This window comes from Chlorocebus sabaeus, chromosome 14 (assembly GCF_047675955.1).
Source record: "Chlorocebus sabaeus isolate Y175 chromosome 14, mChlSab1.0.hap1, whole genome shotgun sequence".
In the NCBI taxonomy this organism is placed as follows: domain Eukaryota; kingdom Metazoa; phylum Chordata; class Mammalia; order Primates; family Cercopithecidae; genus Chlorocebus; species Chlorocebus sabaeus.
Window position 1 is genome coordinate 72,549,856 of NC_132917.1, and position 21,951 is coordinate 72,571,806.

The 21,951-nt window shown below is 37.8% G+C and overlaps 1 protein-coding gene across 5 annotated transcripts in view; it reads right to left on the reverse strand.

Moving 5' to 3' along the window:
* EXOC6B (exocyst complex component 6B) overlaps positions 1–21,951 on the reverse strand; it is a 703,452-nt gene that overhangs the window by 560,005 nt on the left and 121,496 nt on the right. The gene's annotated exons all lie outside the window — the stretch shown is intronic.

Sequence of the window (21,951 nt, forward strand, 5' to 3'; positions counted from 1 at the left end):
TCAAAAAGTGGCGTTTTTAAAAAAAGAGAAAGAATCCAATGTCCAGTAACACAGGAATAGTTAAATTATGGTATTTATATAATAATTTTTTAATGATTTGATAGATTTACACTATGGACATTAAATATGTCTAAGAGGTGAATGGAATGGCTATAATTTGTATGCATAGTTCAAGCCCATTTTTGCAAATATATATATATAGACATGAATGTATAGATAAATAAATGATTCTCATTTATACATAAGAAAAATCTAAACCTTTTTCAACAAAACATTAACTGGCAATCTGTGGGCAGTGGGATTTTGAGTGATGCTTACATTCCTGTTCATATATACTTTTATATAGTATTTTAAAAACTTAAGTAATGAATAGTAGCTTCTCCCAGAGATATCAAAACAATAAAGATGTTTTCAAATGTGGGGGAAGTCAAGTAAATTGAACTTTCTAAGCCAATTACTATTCTTTTCCCCAGTTCTCTGAAGTGACTTCAGTCTAGCTATCTCTCAGATTGTTGCTCCTCTGTCTTACTTTATCATTCCACCCTTTCTCTTTGTGCTTTCTTCACCCATTGCTTCATCCATGTCTCAAAACAAGGCAGATAATTCATCATCTAGGGCACTGCAATTTACTTACTTATTTATTTGAGACAGAGTATCGCTCTGTCACCCAGGCTGGAGTGCAGTGGCACAATCTTGGCTCACTGCAACCTCCGCCTCCCGGGTTCAAGCGATTCTCCTGCCTCGGCCTCCCAAGTAGTTGGGATTACAGGCACCCGTCACCACGCCCAGCTAATTTTTGTATTTTCAGTACAGACAGGGTTTCCCCATGTTGGCCAGGCTGGTTTTGAACTCCTGAACTCAAGTGATCTGCCCACCTCGGCCTCTCAAAGTGCTGGGATTAAAGGCATGAGCCACCGCACCAGACTGCAATGTATTCTTATACCTCTTTCATCTCTTATTCCTCATATCCCAGTCTAAACCAAAAATAAATGTTGACCACCATGAGATAACACCACATACCCACCAGAATAACTAAAATTTAAAAGACTGACAATAAATAATGCTGGCAAGGAAGTACAGCAATTGAGGAAACAAAAAATGGTAGAACTACTTTACAAAAAGGTTTGGCAGTATCTCATAAAACTCTGATCCAGAATTCCACTGCTAGGTATATTTACCCAAGAGAAATGAAACAGATATCCACAAAAACACCTTGTATAAGGATGTTTATTCATAGATGCCCCAAACTGAAACATCCCAGGTATCCATCAATAGGAGAATGAATAAATTATTAAATTCATATAAGAGAATACAACTCATTAATGAAATGAACTACTGAAACATGTAACGACATAGAGGCATCTCAAAATTATCATGCTGAGTAAAAGAAGCTTTATATAAAAGAGTACATCCTGTATGACTCCATTTATATGAAGTTCTACAACAGGCAAAACTAATCTATAGTGGAAAAAATCAGAACAATGGTTGCCCATGGGGAGGCGAGGGGAGAGGACTGAGTGAAGAAGGAAATTAGTGAAGTTTCTGGGATGATGGTAATGTTCGCTATCTATTAAGATAGCGATTTAGGTTAAGCAGGCAAGATAGGGGTTTAGGTTAAGCATTTGTCAAAAACTCGCTTCAGATTTGTGTAGATTTGAGGTATTTAAAATTTACCTCAAAAGAAAAAAAATCAAATATTGACCTCTAACTAATATAATGCATCTTCAAGTGTTTAGAGGTGCAGTGTACCTAGGTCTCGAACTTACTTTAAAATGCATTAAAAAGATGTGATGGGTTGATGGATAATCAATGGATATATAATAAAGCACATTATAAGAGATTAATCATATTAATAGAATCTAGGTGGTAAGTAAATATGGTGGTTGACTATACAATTCTCCCAACTTTTCTGTATGTTTGAAATGTTTCAAAATGAAATGTCAAGAAAAAAATACTAAACTTTGATCTCCAAGTCAAATTACTTTTTGCTCAGTCTCCAGAGATAGTCTCATTTTGCAGCAAGCAAAGTCAGTTTCCCTCTACTTAGACCAGTAGGCAGGCACATTCTGTGTACTACTTAGCAGTGGGGGTCAAAAGTGGTAAATTAGCAAATTTGCCCAGAGGGAAGATTGGTCCCAAAGGATGCGCCGAAAAGGACAGTCACTGATGCAAAGCAATCAGAGTGACTATACTACTACTGACTGTAACAGCATCTATGGTAACTGTTGTTTTGATCCCAAAAAACCAACAGTACTTGCAACCAGTACTAGATCCCCTTTAGGGGAATCTGCCACTACCACCCAAATACTCACTAACATTCTTAGGCAGCTTTTCTACTCTAAGTACAACCAGAAGTACCTTCTAACAAAAACACACACAATTTTGAATTGTAACATGGGACAGATTTATGGAATATGGAAGACATTAAAGTATTCACTTTCTCTCTGAAAATAAAGAGTGCAGACTCATAAACAATGCCTAAAAGGCATTTCAGCAGCTTAATCCATGCAGGACATGTTTTGCTTTTTGAGACAATCAGGAACTATTGGGTACAGGAAGCCATAAACAACAAGAATTTGGCTTAAGAAGGAGAACAGAATAAATGTTTTTTATGGAAATCACTTAACATTTTTTTGAAGGGGTTTATTTATATGTGACAAAGCCTACAAGACAGTACTTGTATATAAGTAGCAGCTCTTACAATACATCAACCATTGACTGACTTCTCACGACAGTGGCACCAAGCAGGGCCAGTCTGTCAGCATTTCCATCAACAACTACATTTGCTGAGCTTAATAATTCCCTTTTTTCCCCCAATTTTCTCCAGACAGAGGAATCCACTTAGCTGGTTCTCAGCATTCAGGCTCAGCCAAGAGTTTTTCTTCTTTTAAGTTCCATTGTATATAAAGTCTGAAGTTCGGTAAAGTGAATTTCCTTAGGTAGGCTCAGTCTTTTAAGTCTAAGGAATGAAAGAAGCACGATAGGAAAACCACCCACAGAATTCTGTAACTTAACAAACATGCCACATACAAAATTTACTGAGTTAATAAGGTTTAACATAGAATAAAACAAACAGTACCATGGGGTAGAGAAAGAGATACTCTCTTAGCCAAAAAGTACTATTTTCAATAGATATCTTAGAATGTACAATTATTATCTGATATTCCTAAAAGCAAAACAACTTATGAATAAGGTACAGATTTTTTGCAACAGGTAGTATGTGAAAAGTCCAGGTCTCTGAGATAAAGAATTAGTGTTCTGTTTTGAGGCTTCTGTATAACCATAAGCAAGATACTGAATTCTTTACTTATCCCATCAATAAAGTTAATCAAACTTTCTAAATTTTTATGTTCAAAGACTTGAACTTCTCATGCAAACCACAATAAGTGTTATTGCTATGAGTCTTATTCCTTCCGACTACAAAAGAGGAAGCCCAGTACAATACATATAAATAGCACTAACATTCCAAATGACGATATTCAATATGTCCTACACAAATAGGGAGTACATATCTCATACACACTAAAATAATAAAACCTTCCTTTCGGCCAGACGGTGGCTCACGTCTGTAATCCCAGCACTTTGGGAGGCTGAGGCGGGCAGATCATGAGGTCAGGAGATGGAGACCATCCTGGCTAACACGTGAAACCCCATCTCTACTAAAAATACAAAAAATTAGCCGGGTGTGGTGGTGGGCGCCTGTAGTCCCAGCTACTTGGGAGGCTGAGGCAGGAGAATCGCTTGAACCCGGGAGGCGGAGCTTGCAGTGAGCTGAGATCACACCACTAGACTCCAGCCTGGGTGACAGAACCAGACTATGTCTCAAAAAAACAAACAAACAAAAAACCTTTGTTTCTTCCCCAACTTCTCAACTTTCACTCCTATGTTTTTCTTACTTTATAGTATTTTATGGATAGGCTGGTAAGAAATAATTACTTGAAATATTTTTCTTCAGATGCTCAGAAACATATAAATTGTTAATGACTGGGGCACTATATGCAACCAAACATTCTGTTCAATACTGTTGGCTGCACAGCCTTATTTTATTTTTATGTTTTCTTCGGTGAACACTAACTTCTCTGACTTCAAGTTAAAGATGGCCGATCAAACACATGCACTAAGCTCACCTCCCTCCTCAAAACTTAACTAAAACAAAATTAAACAGCTTTTTTTTTAAGGCAAAACCCCACAAAATCAATAGGTACAGAAGAAAAACCAACAGCAACAAAAATTTTGGAAGTTAGTCCAGTGCGGTAAGGAAACAACATAAGTAGTGGAGAAATCCAAAAGGCAGCTTGATTATATCGCATTGGTAATACTGGGTATCTCTGGAAGGAAAGGCAGAAAATGAAGCTTAAAGGGGTTTAGCTGAAAGTCTGCTTAAGAAGAGGTTAGACCCTGAGATCACCTTTCTAACTTCATCTTGCCAAACAACTGTCCCTCTCTCACCACAGCAAAAAGCTGGAGATTTATTCTTTATATATTGTATACAGTAAAATAAAGCATCTCCTGACTGGCACAGCTATCACAATTGAGGAGAAGTACACCATTCTGAAAACAGGAGATTAAGTATGAGAGCTTACATAGTGCATGCTGATATCCCCAATCTTCCCTCCCCTGCCACACACACACTTAGACGTCTGAAAATGCCGGCATGCAAGAAAAATTCTAGAAGCTCATTGTTGGGGTAATTTTACCAGCCCCCCCCCAAAAAATATCACCAAAAGATACTGACAAAGGAACCCCCCCCAGCCCCACCAAGGTAACTGTCCATCCCGATCACCCTAGTGTTAAGCGGAGGGAATGGGAGAATAACTTCCATGGTAGCTGACGTTAAGTGGCAATGTAAGTATGCTATGTCTTGGATCCACTATAAATCCACATTTATTGCTGAGCATGTACAGAAATAGGGTCCAGACTTTTCAATGCTCTTGACTACTGTCTTATTTTAAGTTTCCCCAGAAGGAGAATCTGAAACAAGCATTTGAGTCCAAGGAATTTACTCAGGAGAGGACCCCAGAAAGGCTAAGTAGAGACATAAGGAAGTGAGACAGGAAAATAAGTCAATAAAGGATATGTTATCAAGCAAGTTAGGTCAACTAAAACTTATTTCCATGGGGAACTCAGAAATGGCATAGAATACCTGCCTCAGAGGTATTTCACACCATCCTCCTTCCTGGTGGGCAAGGAAGCTGAAGTATTTATACACCAGCTTCCACGAGTTATGAGCTGAGGACTACTGGCACAGGGGCAGGGGCCGGGGACAGGAGGAGAGAAGAGGTGGTATTAATTCCCCATTTCTGGCTTCCAGAGAAAGCCCTTTGGCAAACAGGTGCAGGTGCTAGCAAACTGAAGGTTGAGTCAGCATGCACTGAAGGTAAGAACCCAAGGGATATGAACAAGGCACTAACAGCATCTGCTATGTCCACCATGATAACTGAGCTAATTTGTGTCACTATCTTATTCAATGTAAAAATCACTTGTATAGGTTCACTCTTGAATTCTTCCTTGTCTTTAAGAAAGCTAATACCTAGTAGTAAATGACAGGGGTCCAAAATTATCAAGCACTTTTACCAAATTATCTATGCACAGCTGTACAACATTTTAGTTAATGATACTAACCTGATCACTCTGTATTATAGTTAAATAATAGTCATCTCTGTTTTACCAATGAGAAAATGAGCCCAAAGCAATAAAGTGATGCATTAGGTCCAAAAGAAAATTGAGGTAAAAATAAAAACTAAACTCATGGCTACCATTTTAAACATTCAAAACATGCTTTTTATTTTTTAAGTTTATTAACTTCCATGTTCACAATAATTTTGTCAATTCTCTGCTATAAGAATTTTAGCCCAGAGCAACTGAGCAGAAAGGTACATGTTACTTTATTTCATGACTGGGTAGCCAAAACTAAAAATCATACCTGCCTGTAATATTAAATTTCCAAAAGGTAAATGCAACCTGAATGTCTCCTAGGCCCATTAAACAGAGCATCCTTTTAGGTTACTCTAACAATATTATATCTCTAAACCCACTGGCTCAAAAACATCACTTATCAAAGTTGTTAAACGTCAGTCTCCACTCATGTTCTCACTCACAGCGCACTTCCTATTTCTACAGGAGTCTCTCTCTCTCAGTCTTTCTCTCTTCTTTACAAAAATACCTTCCTTTGTAATATCCACTTTGTTTAAACATAGGTACACCACAGTAGAAGGACTGGGATTCCTAATGATATAATCTTTCAGTTTCATATCCTAAGGGATATAATTGCTTAGCTATGAAGTGAGGTTAGGGGAGACTAGGTCTGAATGGTTGAATCAATGCTCCTTTCTGATATTCAGGCCCTGTGGCAAACTCTGGACTGCTGTGCCAGGATCCTTACTCACACACTTGTTCTCCTAGGGATTCTGCTATCTCTCCTTGCAATCTGATCACCATATCCCAGTTTAAGTATGCACAATTGTGGGCAGAGTTTGCCAACTTTCCTATGGGTCCGTAATGCAGCACAGGGGACATAGCTAGGTACATACTCAAGTGTCCCTAATTTTTCTGGGACAATTAAAGAGAGACTATTGAAAGCATACATAAAATATCCAGTGGAGTATTGCTAAGCTTCTCATTCCAGCTATGACTAAGCCAAAACAATTTGTTATACAAGTTTGATTTCTTCACAACAGGAGGACAGAGATGGTTTATCAAAACCCAGAAATTCAACTGTTAGTTCAAACCAGTTTATTGCCAAGTTTCTGTAGCTGGCTTGCCCAAAGAAGTTGCTTTTGTTCAGAGTGCTTATTTTTCTGCCTATGAGGCTGTGAGGAAAAGACACTGACCTACTTCCAAAAATGTCAGTAACAACATAAAACCTCTAAACAGATGTTTCATATCATCAATAATATTTGCATCATTTGACTACCATCTTGGGTACATAACTAAGGATAGCAGTGTTATAATTAAAAAATATCTTTTCCTATAGATGATAAAAATGACTTTGACTTCTTTTCCCATATCCCCATGTCCCTATACATATTCCAATCATTTTATTTCCATGAGAAAAAATAAAGAAGAATCTCTTATATTCTAAATTAAGCAGAATATCTTACTTTCTAAGGTAAACTAGCCTGATCATTCCTTTATTCTCAATTTCCCTCAATATTTAAAATATCAGTTGATCACGTCAATTCACTATTCCGGAAAAGGTTCTCAAGGGATTGAGTCTTTATTTTGAATCCCTTGACAACATCTAATATAATTCTTTGTAATTAACAGCCCCACACACACACACACAAAATGTCTCTTATTAACCACTACTGACTTACCAAATGCAACAGTCTTTCTAAGCAATTCTAAGCAATTCAACAACTTTGTATAAACAGTACTAGTCTCAGTTTCTAAATAGAGAGCCTGTTATATCTTCTCAGTTTTTCATGAAGTATAGGCTTTCTTACACTAAAGATTTCTGGGTTACTTGGGGCTCATTTCCACCTGTCCACAAGGCACAACAATACAGAGAAAGAGCTGCTGGACATGTCAGGTACTCAGTCAACTTAAACTCTTTTGTGGCTTAAATTGTGTCCCCCAAAAATATTTGTTCAAGTCCTCATTCCTAATACCTGTGAATGTGATCTTATTTGGAATTAGGGTCTTTGCAGATGTAATAAAGTTAAATGAGGTCTTCAGGGTGGGCCTTAATCCAATACGATTGGCATATTTAAAAGAAGAGGCTGGGCATGGTGGCTCACACCTGTAATCCCAATACTTTTGGAGGCTGAGGCAGGAGGATGATTTGAGCCCTGGACTTTAAGACCAGCCTGGGCAACATAGCAAGACTCCATCTCTATTATTTAAAATACAATAAAATAAATACAACAAAAGAAGAAGAGATACAGACACACAAGGAAAATGCTATGTGATTAAAGAGGGAGAGATTGGAGTTATGCTGTCATAAGTCAAGGAACACAGAGGATTGCTGGCAGCAACCATAAGCTAGGAGAAAAGCATGAAACAGATTCTCTGTGAGCACTGAAGAAGGAACCAATCCAGCTTACCTCTGGATTTTAGATTTCTAGACTCCAGACCTGTGCAATAATAAATTTCTGTTGTGTTTTAAAGCCACCTAGTTTGTAGTACTTTGTTACAGCAGCCCTAGGAAATTAATACATCTACCGAGAAATAGAACTATTAACTGAGGGACCAAAATTTAAAAGAAAAAATCTTAACACATAACATAGTTTAGCTTATAGAAAATGCCATTATGAATATGAAGTTTAATAGGTTAATCAATAATATTTTATAAATAACTTTTATTCTATTTCTCATTAATATCTCAGAAAACAGAACTACATGGGTTAAAAAAAATTTTAACAGGAATGCTTATAAAAAGAAAATATAAACTAGCAGGGCTTCTCTGGGATCAATACAGTGTTGCATATCTTTTGTTTTTTTGTGTTTTTTTTTGAGATGGAGTTTCACCCTTGTCGCCCAGGCTGGAGTGCAGTGGCGTGATGTCGGCTCACTGAAACCTCGGCCTCCTTGATTCAAATGATTCTCCTGCCTCTGCCTCCCGAGTAGCTGGGATTACAGGTGTCCACCACCCCAACTGGATAATTTTTTTTCTATTTTTAGAAGAGATGGGGTTTCACCAAGTTGGCCAGTCTGGTCTCGAAATCCTGACCTTAGGTGATCTGTCTGCCTCAGCCCCCAAAGTGCTGGGATTACAGGTGTGCACCACTGTGCCCAGCCCCTGTTCCCCTCTTTATTCTCTCCATAGCAAATATCACCATCTGACATACTGTATAGTAACTTGTTTTTAACATATACACAATAGCTATGTGTTGACTGAAAGAATAAATGAACAAAGGTAATCTTTCACACACAGAATAAGTTAATGAGGTAAAAGTGTTCATTATTATATGCTTTACTATATGATTACTGGTAAGTTCCTAATTCCTTCTCTATTATTCCTGCTTCTCTTTTACAACTTTCACTACACTAAGAAGTGTACAGAATTTTCCTCTTCCTTTTTCACCATATTCTTCATCAATTAAGATTGCTTCACATGAGATGAAGCTTCCTTTTAGTAACTGACCCATTTGAAACTCTTGGATGATCCTTAGAAGAAAGAGGCACTCACTAGGATTTAGTGGCTGACTACAATCCAGCTGCATATTTCTCCCTGTGGAAAATATTCTACAAAAGCCCAAGAGAGGAAACTAAGTGGAATCTTAGGTTTCAAACTTCTTTTACATGAAGTCAATATTAATATCCTTGGGGCAAGTCCTATTTGACAAAACTAAAACTCTAAGAGAAAGAAAAACAGATTATCAACTCCCCTAAACTATCCTTAAAGAAGATTAAGTCAAAAATATGGTTTAGAAATAAGTGTATTTGTGACTGAAACACTGAGCTTTAATGCCAGGGGAAAATGAAGAAATCGTATGAAATTCAAGAAAAGCTAACAAATGGTAGGCAAACAGCTCCAGCATTTTCTCTTTCAGTTCCCTATATATTATTCCCTGCCCCCACTTCAAAAGAAGGAAAAGAAGAAGCAATCTGAGTTAACAAAGAAATATAACACATCTCAGAACACACTTAAAAGCAAAACAGACTCAGATGGTCTCACCTGGAAAACTAGAATATCTCCATATGTATAAGGCTTGCAATTTTTTTTTTTTTTTTTTTTTTTCTTTAGACGGAGTCTTGCTCTGTCGCCCAGGCTAGAGTGCAGTGGTGTGATCTCGGCTCACAGCAAGGCTTGCAAATTTTTAAAGAGAGTTCATAAAAGCACGTTGTGAATAATAAAACGCAATTATTTTCCTAATCCAGGATCTGCTGTGTGTAGCTCTTTTCTTTGCCTATGAAGTTGTTTAAATTATGCCTCTCCACCTCAAGTATAATCTAGATGACAAAAAATCTTACAGTGAACCCCCAAAGCCATCCTTTGAACCATTCTGAAAAATAAAAGGCCAATGCACGGGATCAAACAATACTTTAATACCTGGAGCAGAAAGTCAACATAAGATACATCAAGGTTTGGTCGGGTTACTTAAATCCATAAATCAACATTATCGTGGCTGCTTTGTACCGATATTTAGTACCCATGCTATGTTTTGTAATCCCTAATCTGATACCTGTTCTCTCAGATTCACCCATGAATTAGAAACCTGGTTTACTTCCCTATTCATCTACTTACCTTCCTCTTTCCACAAACTTTTCTTCCTTTTTTCTTTTTTTTTTTTTCTCGTGCCACTCATCCTTACTCCTCTAAATTTCTTACCCTTTCTGCTTTCCTAAAAAAAAAAAAAAAAAAAAAAAAAAATCCAAATTCCTTTAAAGAACTGACTGTTTCTCTATCCTAACTCTGTCATAAAAGCAGGGTGAGAAAATGTGACATGAGATACTAATGTCTACATTGCCTTTGAGGAAGTGTTGATCTATGCCTATGATATAAATGCATATTTCTTTCTAAAAGAATGTCCTAAGGAGACCTTGAATCTAAAAGCTCTGGATACAAATTTTCTGCTTTGAAAAGAGTTTTCTTCTTTCAAGAATGAACTGGTGGGGCATGGTAGCTTACACTTGCAATCCTAGCACTTTGGAAGAGGCACTGGCGGGCAGATCACTTGAAGTCAGGAGTTTGAGACCAGCCTGGCCAACATGGTGAAATCCCGTCTCTACTAAAAATACTAAAATTAGCCAGACATGGTGGTGGGTGCCTGTAATCCCAGCTACTCAGGAAACTGAGGCAGGAGAATCACTTGAACCCGGGAGGCGGAGGTTGCAGTGAGCCAAGATGGTGTCACTGTACTACAGCCTGGGTGATAAAGTAAGACTCTGCGTCAAAAACATAAAAAATAAAATCAAATAATGAACTTCACAGATCTTATCTCAGTGACTCACAAATCTAATTTGAGAAGGTAGATAATTCTTCCACCTCCATATTTTTGGTACAAGTTAGATTTTTAAACAAATGTTCAATGGGAATGCAGCACTGACATGTAATGCTAACTATTATTTCCATATGGGTTTTGTTGTTACTGTTGTTTGAAGGAGAAGGAAAATAAAAAGACTTTCTTTTGCATTAAAATGCCGTAGGAACAAAGGAGTTGCTAAAGAATCTTGCATGTTCCACAGGCTGTGTATATACACATGGCCAGAGTCACCTTTCCTTTTGCAGGCTTGCATATTGCTAAGATAGACAGGTTTCAGCCCTTCCATTTGTAGCAAGACATTTTCTCTGTATGTCATTTGGCAGATGCAGTTGTGGGACTCTGCCAATTCACCCTGGAGCCCTCCATTTTAATCAGTATCACATAAAGTTTAACACATGCTTTGAAATATGCACCAGATCCAAAGCTTTGCCTGGAGACGGGGGTGGGGATGCTTGCTACAAAAACACATACCATCCCGGCCGCTACTCCACAAGCAATTATCTTTCACCTTTGGCTGAACCAAGAGAACTGTCAACACAGGCACACTGCCAACCAGGGGAGAGGTTACGGGGTCAAAGCAGGAAAAAGGGCTGGATGCTTTGGGGTTCAGCTCGGACATCTGTTAATCTCTCTGGCTACATGGAAGAAGCATTCTCTTCAGTCACCAAGACACAGCTATAAAAGAAGCAGCTAAGAGTACACTAGAATTTTAGCAAGGGTTTTCTAGTAGTAAACTTCTTAGTAAAAGCAAAAAGCTCCTGCAGCACAACAGGACAACCACGTATGAAAAGCTAAAGAACTCAGATCAGCAAATTCACATACATCAGGAAACTGCCACTGTGAACTGGGCTGCGTAGACAAGAGGATTAAAACAAACCTCATATGTTAGGAATAAACACTTGTTTTCTTCATCATAAATACAAGTTAAAAATATGTGAAAGTATTCTTAAAGGTTTTTTTTTTTTGAACAGAGAAACCAAAGTTGCCATTGATACTTTTTTTAAAACAAGAAAAATTATTAAAGCATAGATGAAGTGTCTCCATAAGTATCCAAAAATAAATAAACAGCTAAAGCAGAGATGAAAGTCAGGATCTCCCTAGCTCCAGGAAACAAACTGCCAAACACACACACACAGACACGCACATAGACAGAGCTAAGATCTTTCCTAAAATGCCTACCTAAAATATATGAATATCGTACCTCTTCCACAAGTAAAACTAATCTCTTATAACAAGAATTTTAAAAAATTATCTTAGGTGTCATTTGCTAACCATTTCTGAAGGCTAGCCTAGATCTTTGCATTGAAAAGGGCTCTAAAGCTTAGTACAATGCAGTGGGAAGAGTGCCATGCTGAATCACATCTGTCAGGGCTGACACTAATGGACATAACAATACCACTTGTGGCACTTAACTGTTCCACATCAGTTAGACCAATGGGTCCAAATTTGTTTTGTTTTGTTTTGTTTTGTTTTGTTTTAGACAGAGTCTTGCTCTGTCCCCCAGGCTGGAGTGCAGTGGTGCAATCTTGGCTCACTGCAAGCTCCACCTCCCGGGTTCATGCCATTCTCCTGCCTCAGCCTCCCGAGTAGCTGGCACTACAGGTGCCCACCACCACGCCAGCTAATTTTTTGTATTTTTAGTAGAGACGGGGTTTCACCTTGTCAGCCAGGACAGTCTCGATCTCCTGACCTCGTGATCTGCCCACCTCGGCCTCCCAAAGTGCTGGGATTACAGGCTTGAGCCAGCTCTGAAGTTTTAAGGTTATCCAAAAACAATCTACTGGTATATACATATATACACACATATACATACATAATTTTCATCTTAAAAAACAAAGAAAGACACTAAGTTACTAACATTTGATTTTAAAATAACAACAATGATATCCTTCCTTAGTCTCCATATGTCAGTCATGTATCACATACAGAATTCAAGCTATAGTATACTGGGGAAAGACAATGCAGAACAGTTGACAGTAATATTCTCATTTAGTTATTTTCTTTCAGTTTATTGTGCTATATTGTAGATTATAGGTGCTCAGATAAATAAAACTAGATTATCCAGTTTTAAACATGTATAAAATGCACAAATGGCCTTGAAATATTCCTAAAATACTCCTGTAGTTTGTAAATAATACTAATAATAGTAGCACATGTAAATGACAAGAAAATAGCAAAGTTAATACCTATCTTCAACTTGCTGTACTAAGACCATTATAATAATGGTCCCCAATAGATCATCTTTCTCTGTGCCCATGTGCCTTTGCAATGTGACACTGCTGCTTCTTTCATCAAGAGGTAAGAGCCATTTCTCCATGCTCTTGACTCTAAATTGTCCGTGGGACTTGTTTTGGCTAATACAATGTAGTGGACATTGTCAAATTCTGGAGACTGGGTTTGAAGGAGCACAGCAGTTTGACTTCTCTCCCTCTCTGAACCGTAGGGCCACCATGCAATGATGAAGCAGTTTAGTCTACTGGGGAATAAGATACCATGTGGAGAACTGAGATAACCTATCCAACAACTAACACCAACTGCCAGCCAGGAACATGAGTGATTCCTGGTGAGGCCACAAGACAAATTCCACAGCTGTGCCCAGCCTGAAGAGCTATCTATGGTATCATAAAAAAATTATAAATCAGTATTGTTTTAAGTCATTAAGTTTGGGGTGGTTTGTTACACAGCAATGAATAACTGATACACCTGCTAAGAGCCCCTGGTCAAATATATCATGTGGTAAATATAATGATCAGATATGATAGGAAAGAACATACAAAATTTGAAATTATCAAGAAGGCTATCTGTACAAGGAATTGAAATGTATTATTAACAATGGACCTCTCTCTAAATGTATATCCTGCCTTAACATACTAGCTAATGAGAGTAGTACATGTGTGTATGATTTATATAAATATATATATGGGGTATACATACACAAAAATATTTTGTTGATGGCCACCCATAATCAAAAAGGTTTGTAGCCACTGACTGAGCTAATGAGAATAATACACATATATCATTTATAAATACAGATATTGGGCACAAATATTCCACTTCCGTTGAAGAAAATTCAAAATCTTTAAAGAAATTTTCTTTAAAGATTTCGAATATTCCTAGTAAGCTGCCATGCACTAGGTCATGCAGTAAAGCTGAAAAAAAGAATCTTTTCATGCTTGGTGTGGTGGCTCATGCCTGTAATCCCAGGACTTTTGGAAGCCAAGGCAGGCAGATCGCTTGAGCTCAGGAGTTCAAGACCAGCCTGGGCAACAAAAAAGACCTATCTCTACAAAAATTACAAAAATGAGCTGGGCATGGTGGTGCATGCCTGTGGTTCCAGCTACTCAGGAGGCTGAGGTGGGAGGATGGCTTGAGCCTGGGAGGCAGAGATTACAGTGAGCCAAGATTGTACCACTGCACTCTGGCCTGGGCAACAGAGCCAGACCCTGCCTGTTTCACCTCTATTTCCAAAAATTAGAAATTCCTAACTATGCCAGAAAGTAAGAGTCTCCATAGTTCTAATATTCTTTTACTAATAGAATGCATCTGCAGTTTATAATATTGTGTATACTCCACCATCCCATAATATTTTACTTACTACACTAATATCACTACAACTAAGATAGTGATCTCAACCAACTGGTAGAAACGATGAAAAAGAGCATTAAATCTAATCATGCCCCTTTCTAGCCCTAACTTAAAACCCTCAGGGACTTATCTATAAAGCCTGAATTTATTATTATGGCAGATTTCTACATTAGATCAATGGCAATATCATTCAAAGAGACAGGAAATAGAAGAAAAGCATGTGGTGGTTTGGTGATGGGGAGGGGGAGGACAGTGATACAGCCGATGAAAGGAGAACCTTGGGCATGTCAAGTGCAAAGTGGAGTCACTGGAGAGGGGAAGGTTGAAAAATAAAGGGAGGAGAAAGGAATTAACTGACAGTACAAGGAAATGACACTGAGCACAGGTGGAAGAAATAGCCTTAACCAGAAGGAATCACTGCTTCCTCTGAGAATGGAATTAAAGCAATAAAGAATGGTGGAGACAGACAGTTAAGGAACAAGAGTGCTGAAAGCCAAGAGAATTTCTGCCTAGTAGCCCTCAGTTTCTCTATGACATTGGTTAAGAGACAAGGTTATCAATAAAGAAAAAGGAGGCATTATCTCTGTGAAGAAGGAGGTAAACTCTTCATCAAAGTAAAATGCCTTTTCATGTCACACTGAATAATATTAATATTTAGATGAATACCAACTTTATGCTTACTCATACTATATTATCTCTATTTCAAGTCAAAATCAGAACATTTTTCATCGTTATCTTGCCCTTCTCTATTTCTTGTGTACTAACTGTACAACAGAAATAAGGAGCAAGAAAAAATAAGTGACAAAAGCATGAGAAGTTATAGCTAAACCAACGTCTGAAAATACAACCTTATCCAATTTTACCACTGCCAACAGCAAAATGAAATATAGATCACTTTATTCACTGACATCAATCTAGTATCTAAACTCGGCTACTCAGAAAAGTTTACCAACATCTTGAACCTACTTGTTTATATGTTACTGATGTTAGCATCCATTTTCGCTCATGGTATAAAATTAAATTGAGATGTTTACAATTTTATTCAATCTCTTCTACTACATACTCTTCACAAATCATGAAGAAACTAGAAAAGGAGCATCCCAGAATATACTACTGATTCTGACATTGATATGGACCTTAATAATCTGGAGGGCTCTCACAAAGAACATATATCTATTTCAGAGAGTGTCTAAATCCCCTGATATTTTATGTGCACGTGGTAATTTTTCTAAAAAAGAAGGTTCACGAGTTTCACAACATTCTCAAAAAGTTTACATCCCTAAAATGCTTATGAACTATTGCTACAGATAGCTCCCTTCTCCAAAGTTAATAGAAGAAACTCTGCTTGAAGACGTATCAAGAAAGTCAAACATGGCCAGGCACGGTGGCTCACACCTGTAATCCCAGCACTTTGGGAAGCTGAGGCGGGTGGATCACGAGGTCAGGAGTTCAAGAACTTCCTGGCCAAGATGGTGAAACTCTGTCTCTACTAAAAATACAAAAAATTAGCTGGGCATGGTGATGGGTACCTATAATCCCAGCTACTCAGGAGGCTGAGGCAGAGAATCGCTTGAACCTGGGAGGCAAAGGTTGCAGTGAGCCGAGATTGCGCCATTGCACTCCAGCCTGGGAAACAGAGTGAGACTCCATCTTAAGAAAAACAAAAGAAAAGAAAGAAAGAAAGGCAAACAATACTTGCCCCATTAGGCCACAGACTTCTTCATTAGGGAAGCTGGGAGGGCCATATGTTTAGTAGACTACGAAAAGCTGAAGACACTCTGCTGGGAAGTAGGCTGGACTATATTTTGGCATTTGTTTGCTTTCTTATATGGTTTATTTAGAGGTAAAGGAAAGGTAAAAATTAATAACAGACTTTAGTTTAAGTAAAAAAACAACGTTATAGTACTGAAAAACAGATATTCATTACCCTCAAATCCTCTGGCACCAGGGTAAAATTACCAAATCCAAGGGCAGGATAGCCCTCAAAAGTAGGCCAAGACCACCATGGTTCAAGCCAGCTTTTAATGGCACTACACACAAAATCTATGCTAAAAATATAGCTTTCTATATACAGTCATCCCTCAGTATCCACAAGAGATTAGTTCCAGGACTTCTCGGCAAATACCAATATCTGTGGATGCTCAAGTCCCTTACATAAAATGGTGTAACATTTGCATATAACCTATGTACATACTCCTTTATATTTCAAATCATCGGTAGATTACCTATAGTATCTAACACAATGTAAAAACTATGCAAAAAGTTGTTATACTCTATTGTTTTTATTTGTATTATTTTTATTGTTTTTTTTTTTAATTGTTTTGCTTTTGTACGAATATTCTCATCTGCCATTGGCTGAACCGGTGGATTTGGAGGGATGGCTGTATCCTACTAGATACAAAGACCACAGAAACACACACACACACAGACACACACACACACAGTTATCTGTGTCAACCACCAGACTAGAAGACTTTGAGAGAGTAAGGGCTCTTCCTAGTTTTTTTCATCCTGATCAAATTTCTTAAGGAAATTGAAGAACAGAAAAATCTATACATTTAGAGACAATCTCCTACTTACTAAGCTAAGAGCTGTCACATATGAATTCCACTTTTGTTATTTGCCTCATTTTCTTCTCTGTTTAGAAGTTACAGTGAGTTGCTCAACACATATATAAAATATTTCATTTGTTCAATCAGTAATGGGGTCGAAATTATATGTTTAAAATTCAGTGATTACAGGCCGGGCGCGGTGGCTCACGCCTGTAATCCCAGCACTTTGGGAGGCCAAGGCGGGCGGACCACAAGGTCAGGAGATCGACACCATCCTGGTTAACACGGTGAAACCCCGTCTCTACTTAAAAAAAATACAAAGAAAAAAAAATTAGCAGGTCGTGGTGGCAGGCTCCTGTAATCCCAGCTACTCTGGAGGCTGAGGCAGAAGAATCACTTGAACCACGGAGTCGGAGGTTGCAGCGAGCTGAGATCACGCCACTGCGCTCCAGCCTGGTGACAAAGCAAGACTCCATCTTCCAAAAAAAAAAAAAAAAAAAAAACACTGTACCTAAGAGACAAAAATTCATCTGGAATTTCAAAGATAAATTGCATCTAGAGATATCAAATTTGAATATAATAGTCACAGGTTTCATCAGCAAATTAATCACCTAAGAAAGGCGGGAAAATATTAAAACTCTTAAAATAAAATCAATTCAGATTCATGTCCTCAAGAAACTGTAAGTAAATGATTATCATAAGGAATTCTACTTCCTGGAGTCTATCTTGCCTACAGGTTTCCCTCCTCCAAATACCTGCCCCAGAGCTACTTTGTCACCTAGTATTCTGCAAGTAAGTCCTATGTAATTTAAAGTCCACATTCTTTATGGTGGTGTGCCATAGCCAGAACACATCTTAACCATCAGCACTGCAAACTGTTTTTAAAAACAAGGGCTCTCGAATGTTCTACTTCCCTTCCAATTAAACTCTCACTGGTACAGAAGGCAATTATCTCCCATGACAAGCCATCAGTACTTCTAAAATGATATTTTCTGTTTTCAAAAATTTACAAATACTTTAAAGTTCAAATAAAGATCTATTGTCACTGTTCTGTTCTAATGGGTAACTACACACGGAGAGCTTGGTGGTTGGCTAACTTCATACACATACATGCATACATACACACACATGGGCAAGTAAGCACCTCAACCTGACAAAGCCTTTCCTATCTCATCAAACAACTGTCCTAATCTGAAGATAATTTTTCCTCCTCTGCATGCACACTCATGCACACACATACACACACACATCCCTATAAAAAAGAACAACTTAGGTGGCCATAAGACCTACAAAATTCTTTTCATTTACAAAATTTTAACTTTTCTGTGTTTTGGATTATGGATTCATTTCTCTGTTGAGATCCTAAACAAGAGGGAATAAGAAAAATGCCTCATTCCCAATCATTGAGTAGCCTAACAATAATTAATTAAATTTTCTGGTAGTCCTCATTACCTGTTGAATGTGCTTCCCAGCCTATATTTCTGATCCACTTCATTATCAATGACCAGAGAAAAGAATAAACCAAACTTCATTGGGATAGAAGAATAAAATGTATCAGTTACCTAGAAAATATGCTACATATTTATTGTTTTAACAAGATATTTTTTAAAATTTGGTCGTCCTTCTTCGCTTTTATTAATACTATATGAATGCATCCCTTCTGGATAATTCTTTGCAAACCACTAAACAAGACAGATAAACACACATGATATTCACAAGAAGACATTTGTGAACAGATTTCTGGAGGAGACTAATCACTTTCCAACGAAATACTTTCCCAGAGTCATTCACCCCGCCAAAAAAAAAACAGCTGAAAGGTGTGTGTGTATCATGGTCAGGAGGCCGGGACAAGAGGACATAAGGAATGTAATTATCTAGTTGAAAAGTTAACTTACCTTCTTTTTTGAAGACAGGGTCTCATTTTGTCACCCCAGTGGAAGTGCAGTTGGATGTGACCATAGCTTACTGCAGCCTCCATCTCCTGGGTTCAAAGTGATCCTTCTGCCTCAGCCTTCCAAGGAGCTGGGACTACAGACATGTGCCACTATGCCCAGGTAATATTTTTTTTGTTTTTTTTTTTAGAGACAGCGTTGTCCAGGCTAACCTGCCTTACTTCTTTTGGGTAACTATTATCAGCTGAAATTCTGCCTTGGATTATCTCTCAGAGATTTTTACTTTTCTGTAGTTTGTTATCATTACATTACTCTTTTAGCCTAGGAAGACATTCAGACCATGGCCTCGTGGAATGGATTTTTAAAAACAGCCACAAATTCTTTGGCATTCATCCTATCAAGAGATAGGTGTCTATGACCCCTTCCCTTGACTATAGCTGTCTTGCAACTGCTTTGACCACTATAACACAACTTCCAAGGCTAGGTCAAAGAAAGTGATAAAGTTTCCACATTGTGCTTGGAGCCCATAAGAAGTTCAACCATACTGGGGATATTTCCATGCTGTGAGGAAAAGTCACGTGTAAGCATTTAAGTCAGCACTTCTAGTCTTTAAGCCATCCCAACAAAGGTGCCAGAGTTGTGAAGGAAGGGGCCCCCAAATTATTCCAGCTCTCAAGCCTAAGCCCCTCTCAGCATTAAAGTCATCCCAGCTGATACCCCAGACATCTTGGGGACAGAGTCAAGTGTGTGCCCTTACCAAATTCCTGACCCACAGATTTTATAAGCCTAATAAAATCGTTGGTGTTTTTAGCTACTAAGTTTTATGATAATTTGTTATGCAGAAATAGTAACTGGAACATTATATATCCAGATTTAATTCAAATGCACCTTATTATTAAACCTGGAATATCTCATACAGCTATATGAGATTTCTCATCCTTCTAAATTCTAACATTTTATCTCTATTTCTTCCATGGCACTTAGCATTTTCTACCTTATATTCCTATTATTTATGTATATTTTTCTTTTTTTTTTTTTTTTTTTTGAGACAGAGTCTTGCTCTGTCACACAGGCTAGAGTGCAGTGGTGCGATCTCAGCTCACTGCAACTCTGCCTCCCAGGTTCAGGTGATTCTCCTGCCTCAGCCTCCCAAGTAGCTGGGATTATAGGTGCCCACCACCACACCCAGCTAATTTTTGTATCTGTAGTAGAGAAGGGGTTTCACCATCTTGTCCAGACTGGTCTCAAACTCCTAACCTCGTGATCCACCTGCCTCAGCCTCCCAAAGTGCTGGGATTATAGGCATGAGCCACTGCACCCATTCTATTTTTCATTAGAAAACAAAGTTCCTGTGTTTCTTAATTGAATAACATAATGCCTACCATAGTATTTTACATATTATAAATACTCAATACATATTTCATGAATGAGTGAGTGAGCTAATCAAGATTAGGTGAGAAAGAGACATTAATGCTACAAAGGAAAAGAAATATATAGCAGATAAAAGGAAGAAATAAAATAGTTATTGAAAGGATAAAAACAAACAACATGCATTTGTTTTTATTTTGGAAGTGTGCTGAAAGAATTCACAATGGATCAATATACTTGATTCTACAAAATATTAAATTTAAAAAAAAAATTAGAAAAAAAAAAAACCAGACTAGGGAAATATTAACCTCCTGAAACAAAATAAGATTCTCTATTGTAAAAAGAGTTCAAACCTTTTATGGAAAAAAACAAGTTCCCAATACTATACATGATAGAAACTCACACAAGGAAAGGCAAACATATAAACAATAGACAGGGAAAGGACAAGGAAAAACAGCAATGACATGTTAGGACAGTGGAATCGCAATCCTGCATAGTTCAAAATATTATTAAAACACTCATAAATCTTCATATATTCCAGCATGATCCTTTAGTAACAGAACTGAAAGCTGATGGAAACCTTAATTTACATGCAGTAAAATTTACATTTGTGTATACATTTCTATGAGTTTTGACAAATGCATAGAGTTGTGCAATCACCACCCTAATCAAGATACTAAACAGTTGCATTTACCCATAATATTCCATTTATACAATATTCTAGAAAACCAAAACAATGGAGGTGGAGAACACAGATTAGTGGTTGCCAGGGATTATAAATGAAAGGAAGGTTTAACTACAAAGAGTAGTATAAAGAAATTTTAGAAGGTAATAGAATTATTCTCTGCATCCTGTTTGCAGTAGTGGTTATATGAGTCTATACATGTTTTAAAATTCATATACACCAAAGAAAAGTGAACTTTACTATATGTAATTTAAATTTAAAAAATTTAACAGACGGATTCTTGCTCTGTCACCCAGGCTGGACTACACCGGTGCAATCACAGCTCACTGCAGCCTCAAACTCCTGGGCTCAAGCCATCCTCTTTCCTCAGCCTCCTGAGTAGCTGGGACTACCGGCTTGTGCCACCACACCCAGCTAATTTTTTTTTTTTTTTTTTTTTTGTAGAGACAAAAATCTCACTATGTTACCCAGACTAATCTCAAACTCCTGGCCTCAAGTGATCTTCCCACGTCAGCTTCCAAAGTGCTGGGATTACAGACATCAGCCACCAAGTACAGCTTATAATTAAAATTTTAAAAAAAAAAAAAAAAAACTACTTCAGGGTTACTTGCTAAAACTTCTTCTCAAGATGTAGAAGGATGTGAGAAAACACAAGTAAGCTAGATTTCTCTCTCTTCTAGATCATCCTTAGGCCTACTGCTTTAGCCATCCTGAACATTTTGAATATTTCTTCTTCTTTGCTTATTTTTATTTCTCTATATTTCAATTCTCTTAGCATTATTTTGATGGCGTTTTCATGCCCAGTAAAGAAAACATCTGGCAGAGGACAAGACTAAAGCACTTGCTGTGAGCACAGCAATCCTAGGAATTCTCAACTGGGTTTCTCCAGGGCCAGGAAGAAATCCAGGCTAGACTGCACATCACAGGGATTGTTGGAGGGC